The sequence below is a fragment of the Rattus norvegicus genome, chromosome Y (genome assembly GCF_036323735.1).
Source record: "Rattus norvegicus strain BN/NHsdMcwi chromosome Y, GRCr8, whole genome shotgun sequence".
NCBI classification, from domain to species: Eukaryota; Metazoa; Chordata; class Mammalia; order Rodentia; family Muridae; genus Rattus; species Rattus norvegicus.
This window is the reverse complement of record NC_086040.1, coordinates 18,977,827-18,987,430: the sequence shown is the minus strand read 5'-3', so window position 1 is coordinate 18,987,430 and position 9,604 is coordinate 18,977,827.

The window sequence follows — 9,604 nt, the reverse complement described above, 5'->3', positions numbered from 1 at the left end:
CAGTACTGATGCTATTGTGCATTCACATAAAGGAACTATCATGACTGCTCCCCCACAGAAAACATCCAACAAGTAGCTGTAAGAATCAGATGCATGTATGTGTACCCAACCAATGAACAGAAGCTTCTGAGTCTTATGCTTGAATTACGGAAAAGATAGAGGAAGCTGAGGATGAGGGCATCCCTCCAGGAGGAGCACCTAGACCCTTGACATCTCTCAGACACTGGCTCACCAACCAGGCAATGTTTACCAGCTGAGATAAGGCCTCCAGCACACATACAGGAGAGACTCCTGTTTCTGGTATCAGTTAGAAAAAATGCAGCTAAGCATTAGGTGGGGAGGAAGTATGGGATGTGGAAATGTCAGGGAGTAAACCAGGAGTGAATAAAATCTGGAGTGTAAAAGTAAATAAATAATAAAAATTTTGACCACAACCAATAAATTACACATGGACAGACCCATGTCTCAAGGTGCATATGTGTATGCAGATGATGGCCTTGTTTTACACATATGAGAAAAGACACCCTTGGTCCTGAAAAGGCTAGAGACCACCAGCATAGAGGAATGTCAGGGTGGAGAGGCGAAAGGGGTAGGGGTTGGAGGAACACCCTCATAAAAGAAGGTATAACGGGGATGGGATTTGGGGCTTATGGGTAGGAGTCCCAAAATGGGAATAAGATTTAAAGTGTAAAGAAGAACATATCCAAAAAGTTTAAAAAAGAAAGAAAATATATTACAGTTGGAAGATTTTTTTTCAATTCTTTAACTTTTTTGATTGGATACATCATGTATTTATGTTTCAAATATTATCCCTTTTCTTGGGTCACCCCTCTTCTATTTTCCTTACCACATACCCCAACTTCAATGAAGATGCTCCCCCTTCCACCCACCCACACCCACTTCAACGCCCTGATATTTCCCTACACTGGGGAAGCAGACTTCACTAGGTCAAGGGCCTCTTCTTCAATTGATGCCTGACAAGACCATCCTCAGCTACGTAGGCAGGTGGATCCATGAGAACACATTGGTTGGTGGTTTAATCTCTGGGAGTTCTCAATGGAGGAGGGGGTCTGTTTGGTTTATATTATTGTTCTTCCTACAGGATTCCAAAACTCTTAAGCTCCTTCTCTCTTTTCTCTAACTCCTCTATTGGGGTCCATGTGCTCAATCTGTTGGTTATACAACCTCATCTGTATCAGTAAAGCTCTGGTAAATCCTCTCAGGAGAATCCCATATCAGGCTCCTGTCGGCATGCATCTCTTGGCATCAACAATTGTCCCTGGGTTTGGTAAATGTTTATGGGTTGGATCCCCAAGAGGGGCAGTCTCTGGATAACCTTTTCTGTAGTCCCAGCCCTATATTTTTTCTCCATATTTCATCCTGTGAATATTTTGCTATTCCTTCTCAGAAGCACTGAAGCATGTAAACTTTGTTTGTCCTTCTTCTGAACTTCATACGGTCCATGAATTTTTTCTAAGGTATTATGAGCTTTTGGACCTATATCCACCTATCAGTGAGTGCGTACCACGTGTGTCCTATTGTATTTGAGTTATCTCACTCAGGAAGATATTTTCTAGTTTTATCCGTTTGCCTAACATTTTCATGAAGTCATTTTTGAAATAGCTGAGTAGTAGACCAGTGTGTAAATGTATCAAATTTTCTGTATCAATTCCTTTGTTGAGAGACATTTGTGTTCTCTCCACCTTCTGGCTCTTATAAATAAGGCCTCTATAAGCATAGTGGAGCATTTGTCCTTCTTCTATTTTGGAGAATCTTTTAGATATAAATCCAGTAGTGATATAGTTGTGTCCTCAAAGAGAATCATTTCCAAATTTCTGAGGAAGCACCAGAGTGGTTTTCAGAGTAGTGCTACCAGCTACCTATTCCACCAACAATTGAGGAGAGTTCCTTCTCCACATCGTCACCAGTATCTGATGTAACGAGAGGTTTTTTTTTTTTGTTGTTGTTGTTGTTTTTGTTTTTTTCATAGCTATTCTGGTTTTTGTAAGGTGGATTCTCAAGATAGTTTTGATATTAATTTCTCTTATGACTACAGATAGTGAAAATTTATTTAAGTGCTTCTAGGTCATTCAAAATTCCTCAATAGAGAATTTATTGTTAAGCTCTGTAATTAATGTTTTCCAATTTTGCGAATTTTTTTATTAAAAACAAACACCATGTTCAATTTGTCCTGCTCAAGTACTCTTGAGAATGGGTTTTTGTCTGTATTGTGATTGGCCTAACAGATATTTACACCAATGTAAACAACTACTAATCTTTGAGTGCTGGAATTACTTGTTGTTCAAGAACACACTTTAATCTTACAGGTGATCCAAGATGGATTCCCAGGAACCATATCATGGACACATTATTGCCTCTAAATCTAGCTCCAGGGGTTCCAGTGGCTCTGGATTCATTGTCACCTACTCACGGCACATATTCAAAAATATATGATACAGATATACACATGATAACAAGTAAAATAATTTTTTACTAAGAAGAAAACTGTCTTTCCTTTTCCCAGACGCAATTAATTTTTTTTTACTGAATATACTATTACTTTCAAATGTTTTCTTATTCACTGGTTTCGGATCCATGAATGCCCTATCCCATGCCCCTCCTCTTGCTTCTATAAGGGTTTTGCTCCACTAATTCTCTCACCCTTCCTGCCCTCCTGCCTAACATTTCCCTACCATAGTGGGTCAAGCCTTGGCAGGACAAAAGCCTTCTCCTACCATTGATGCCCAATAATGCCATCCTCTGCTTCGTATGAGGATGGAGCCATGGATGTGTCCATGTGTATTCTTTTTATGGTGTTTTAGACTCTGGGAGCTCTAGTTGGTAGGTATTGTTGTTCTTATAGGCAAATGGATGGAAGTAGGAAATATCATCCTGAATGAGGTAACCCAATGACAGAAAAAATACACATGGTATGCACTCACTGATAAGTGGATATTAGCCCCAAAGCTCTAATTACCCAAGAGACAATTCACAGACCACATTAAGCTGAAAAAAAAGGAAATCAATGTGCATATGTTTCAGTCCTTATTAAAAGGGGTAAATATTTATATGAGGTTATATGGGGAAAAAGTTTGGAACTGAGAGTGAATGAATGACCATTCAGAGCCTGCCCCATTTTGGGAACATATATATATATATATATATATATATATATATATATATATATATATATATATATATATATGTGTGTGTGTGTGTGTGTATGTATATATGTATGTATGTACGTATGAATGTGTATATATATATATATATATATATATATCCACCAAAACAAGGTAAGAACGATGAACCTAAGAAGTGCATGCTGACAGGAATCAGATATTACTGTGTTCTGAAGGCACAGCCAGAGCCTGTCAAGTAGAGAGGTGAATGCTAGCTTCCAACCATTGACCTGAGAACAGTGTCCCAGTTGGAGGAATAAGAGAAAGGATTGAAGGAGATGAAGGAGCTTGAAACCTCATAAGAACAACAATACCAACAAAAGAGAGCTCCCCAGGGGTAAACCACTATTCAAAGGGTACACATGGCTCCAACTGCATATGTAGCAGAGGATGGCATTGTTGGACAACAATGGGAGGAGAAGGTCTTGTGCCTACTATAACCCAATGTAGGGGAATGAATGTGTTGGCAGAAATTGGGGTGGTTGACGAGGGGGAATATCATTTAGAATTGTGGGGGAAGTGATAAGAGTCTTATGACTGGAAAACTGGGAAAGTGAATGATACTGGAAATGTAAGAAAAAATATCCAATTTTAAAAACAGAAAAAATAAAAATTTAACAAACTGAACAGCCAAAGAGAGGATGCCTCAATCCCACTTTTAAGGGAAAAAAAGGAAGCACAGGAGGGGAGAGTGAGGGACCTGAATGAGAAAGGAGACAGTGAGGGGAGGAGGGGAATATGGTCAGCTATTGATGGGTAATGGGACTGAAGCCCTGAGTGCTAGCAGAATAAATGGAAGCAGGAAACCGCAGGAGCTAACATGGAAGTGGGTGGGGGGGTGGCTCTAGAATATTCCAGAGATATGACAGGTAAGAGACTATCAGGACTCAGTGAAATATCCAGGAGAGTGGAGAGGGAACTTGTGCAGTCTACCTCCACTAGGAAGTGAGAGCATAAATTGAGGGATAGGGTTGCAATCCACAATCAAAACTCTGACCCAAATTTGTTCTTGTCTGAAAGAACTTCAGGGACAAAACCAGAGAAGAACCTGAGTAAAAGAATTTCCAGTGACCCGCCATATTTAGCAACCAGATTAAGTAGAGACCCCCAGTTCCTGACACTATTACTCATGCCTTGTCATGTTCACAAAACGGACCTGTTATGACTGCCTTCTGAAAGACCCAACAAGCAGCTGAAAGAGTCAGATGCAGACAATTAGACTCAGCCAATGAACAGAGGCTGCTAAGCCCTGTGGTTGAACTAGGAATAAACTGGAGGAAGGTGAGGAGGGAAGAAGCCCTGTAGGAGGACCACCAGTGTTAACTAACCTGGACCCCAGTGATTTCTTCAGACACTGAGCCATCAATGCGGCATCATGCACCAGCAAATATGAGGCCTCTAAGACTGGAGTGCTGGTTCAGGACACAAGAAGAGAAGATGCACTTAACCATCAAGAGACTTGAGTCCCCAGGTAGTGGAGAGGTCTGGTAGACTGGGGGTGGAGTAGGAGACAGCTTCATTCAGATGGGGATGAGGGTAGCAGGTATGGGATGTAGAGCAGTCAGAGTATGGGCTGGGAGAGGGATGAAATCTGGATTGGCTAAGACAAAAAACTGATGTGGTAGCAGAGTGGTCTAGGATGTAAAGAAAGTTGAACACTCCTCCACTGCTTGTGGGATTAGTAGCTGGATAGCCACTTTGGATATCAGTGTGGAGGTTCAGAGAAAATTGCAAATAGCTTTACTTGAAAACCCAGCTTTACCACTCACTTCAACACATATACCCAAACTTGATACACACATAAAAAGGGCATGTGGTTGAAGGTATTCACAGCATCCTACCTATAATAGTCAAATGCTGGAAACAATCATAATATACCTCATCTCCAATCAGGAATAAATACAGAAAGTGTGCTATATTTAAACAATTGAACATTACTCAGGTATTAAAAATGAGGACATCAAGAACTTTGTAAACAAAGGATGGAACTGGAAAATAGTGAAGTAACAGAGATCGAAAAGGTTATAACATGGGATGCACTTAGTGACAAGTAGATGTTACCCTGCTAACAAAATACCCACTATACAAATATTTTATAACATGAAGGATAACATATTTAGAAGGCCAAATTGCGGATGCCTGCAACCCACTTAGAAGGGAGAAAAAAAATCATGGAAGGCAGAGGGGTGGAAGAAATTAGCTAGAGTTAGAAAATGATGGACAATGTGGTGGGAGTTGGAACAATTAAAAGAGACAAGAGAGAAGTTCAGAGGAAATGTGGAGTAAATAAAAATAAGCATCAGTGGTGGGTGATGAACTTGGGTATCCCCAGGAAAATCCCAGATGCCAGGGATGCAAGTGTCTCCCAGAAACTTAATGTGATGGTGGTAGTTTAAATACCGAGCAGCAAAAAGTTAGAACAACTAGAATCTGCCTCCTATAGTTAGACATGCCCCCCAGTGAAGGGATGGTGCTGCCCACATAGCTCACAATTTTTTTACCTATAAATCTCAAATCTAAAAAAATGTAAATAAAAAATGGAGCAGAGACTGAAGGAAAGTCCCTTCAGGAACCACCCCACCAAAAGAACAATTTCATCCACAGACTCTAAATCCTGACACTATTCCTTATGTCAAGATGTGCTTCCAGATAAGATGCTAATATGGCCTCTGAGAGGCTCTGCCATCACCTGACTGTGACAGATGCAGAAACACCTAAGCATTAGACAGCGCCTGACAGCCACAAAAGAAGAGTTAGGGGAATGCCTTAAGGATCTGGAAGGGATTGGAACCCAATATGAAGAACAACAGGATCAATTAAGTTTAACCTTCAAAGGTTCAGGAAAGTTTCCACCTCCTAGAGTATGCTTTGGCCAGTCCAAGACTTCTGCTACACAGATAGCAGAGCATATGTGGAAGACAACTGCCTCATCTGCCATATCTGGGAAGGGAGTCAATTGCTCCTGTGGAGACGTCATATCTCAGAGAAGGGGGATGGTAGAGGACTAAAGTGGAAGTGGGCATGTAGATGGGGGAGCACAATCTTAGAAAAAAAGGAGCATCGGAATGGTTGGGTGATTCAAGGAAGAAAAATAAATTGGGGAAATGACATTTGAAATGTAAAGAAATAATGAGATTATTGTATACATATAATGTTTATTATATAACACATTTATGTTTCCAACAGAGACATTCACATCTCACTCCTTAAGGACTATACAGTCATTATGTGTACTACAGATTTACTGAAAGCTGAAATCCATAATTTTTGAGATGTGCTTATTATTGAAATTTTACATAGATAATCCCAATCAATATTTTAACTTCTGTCCCTGTACCTATTATAAATCTTTATTAGCTTTGATAAAAATTAAAATAAGTGTTTCTCCACCATTAGCTTTACATTCTGTGACTGAAATTCACTCAATTATAGCTGTACATCTCTATATTTCCTCCATTGTCGCCCTCTTCCCTTTCTCTTCCCATTTGACATTCCTGTTCCTGACAGTGTCCCTCAGCAATTCATAAGTGCACTTGTATTTCCCAAAATGGGGACAGCGGACATTAAATTGATCATACAGATACACAGTTTGCTGAATTAACATTCAGATTAAAGTGAAAAGTATCCCATTTTCCCCTTTTTGATCTGGGTTAAGTCACCTATGATGACTTTCACAAGATCCATTCACTGTCCTGAAAATTACATGCTTTCCTTTTTATAGTCTGTCAATGCACCATATTTTCCTTATGAATTCATTTGCTAAAGAACACCTTGAATATTTCCAAATTATCAAGGATCTCTCTACTAGAATAACTCAACATTTGGATATATGTCCTCGAGTTATATCTTTAGGTGTATCCATTTCTACATTCTTGAGGAACCATCATACTGATTTCTAAAGTTGCTGTAGAAGTGTGGCTTCCCACCAGGAGAATAGCAATGTTCTCCTCTCTCCATAACACAGTAAAGATAAGTTGGTTCATGTGTTATTAAACTAAGGTTTCTGAAAGGGATGAAAATTGTCAGAATAATTTTGATTTGCATTTCTGGAACGGAAAAGGATGATATATATTTTGCATTAGATTCTTAGTCGTTTAAGTTTCTTCAATTGTGAATATTTTTAGATATGTACAAATTAATTATGTTTTTTTGTATATACAGTTTTATTTTTTTATTATGATTTAAAAAAGCCCATTGCTGAACATGTACATGGAAAAAACGCTTACTATGTTTGAAAAGAGCCACTTTAAATTTACTTAGGTCAAATCAGATAATGTGCTACCACTATACTCACAGAATTGGCAGATCGGTTGTAACTAACAGAATTCATTAAAGTCATTTTATGAAACATCCCTATATAGTAAAACATTCTCTTTGTAGATAATATTGAGGAATATATATTAATTCTTTTATTTTTTTGAGATTTTCCACCAAAATATTTTGATGATAATTCTCCCAATTATTTTACCTACATCACAATATTTCTTTGAATCCTACCTTCGTATATCTTCTACATTAAAATACTGTTTAATAACCCCATGATGATCCCATACAAAAATCGCTCAACACTCCAACAGAAGACACTAACTGTTCATAGTGTGTCAGTTAGTAGTAACAACTTTCAGGCATTTACACTGCATTCTGGACTGTTGATTGGCTTGAAGCTGTGCAGGGAACCACAGCTGCTATGTGTCATGAGGTGAGCACTCTGTGTATCCAGAAGACATGATTTCCCTTTGATCACCCCCACATTTTGGGCACCTACAGTCTCTTTGCATCTTGTTTCAGGGTGGCTTTTGAGACTTGTGGAAGGTGTATAACATGTACATCCAACTCATCTTGTCAGAAATCAATAAAATGAGGACAATAATATAATGAATGACAGTAAGTGTTCATTCGTGGAAAGTATTAACAAGATTGTCATAACCTCTGGCCAAGTAAGTTAAAGAAAAGATAGAATTATCAAAATTAAAGAGAAGAGAGGAGACATGGAGAAAACACTTTTTATATTTACTGTCCCAAATTTAGAATATCCTTAAAACCATTAATGATTTACTGATTTTATTGGATATAGCAATATTAAATCACCTCAATATGCATAATTTAAACACCGCTATACTGAACAATGGCACAGAATTGGGCATTTAATATCACCCTCCTAAAATATCATGGGACCACCTGTATTAGTTTAAAAATTTTATTACTCTTTTATAGAGCATTGAAATTTTCTTAGACGATTCCACAAAGTAGACAAAAGGATTGATTACATTAAAATTCTATTTTGAATCTGGAATTATCCAAAAATTGACAGAGAACAAATGAGAGAGAGAGTGAGGTAGGGGGAAATTGAGGTAAACAGAAAGGTACAAAGAGAGGGAGAAAGAATTACAGACAACTGACAGAAAGAGAGGAAGACTGATACACACATATTCTCAATAAAATCCTTGTGAACTGATTCAAGACGACATTAAAAATAATCTTCAACCAGGTAAGGTTTCTTAAATTACCAGACACACAAGTCTGAGTTTTTTTTTTAAATACCTTTTTTTTTTTTTTGGGTCTGTGGACGGAACCCGGGGCCTTGCGCTCTACCACTGAGCTAAATCCCCAAAAACACAAGTCTGATTTAACACACACACACACACACACACACACACACACACACACACACACACACACACATATATATATATGTCAAATCTACTTTTAATCTTATCTTTGTGGTAGGATGTTGCATTTTTAACCCAGAACTTTAATCAAGGTCAATTCATTATTTTTATATTATTAGTCGTCTTCAGATACATCCTTTTTAGGAATGAATCTTTCTCACTGGAGACCAGAGAAGCGACCTGCAGTTCCATGATTAATAAACGTCATTGCAAGACATGAAAGCAAAATGTAAAACTGTGAATGGAATAAATACTTTAGGACAGTGTTTTGCAAGCAACTTCTTTCATAGACAGTATTTGACATAGAGCTCTGAAATTTTACATTTCATATTTGAGACCTCTGGGACTCTGACTAGAATCAACTCACAACTGTTTGGGATTTTCTTGACAATTAACCAGTTTTGAACAGAGCAGAATTCATCATATGCTCTGTCATCTATGCTAATATTTCTACAGGGAGGAACAAATAAGTTAAAACTCTTCGTCTGATATTTCAAACAGCATCCTCATACCATTTTGGACTTCTGTGCTTGTGTGAGGGAAAGTTTGAGAACACCATTGGAGAGCTGTAAATGCCAAAGTGGGAAAGGCCTGTGTGTAGATCATAAACAACTTCACAATATTCATTGTTTTAATAATAATTAGGAAGTGGACTTCTTCAAAATGACTTCAGCAGAGCAGCACGGTATAAAAACAGTAATTGATTCACTGGAGATTTAGATGCACTGGATTGTTAACCGTGGGCTTAGAGGT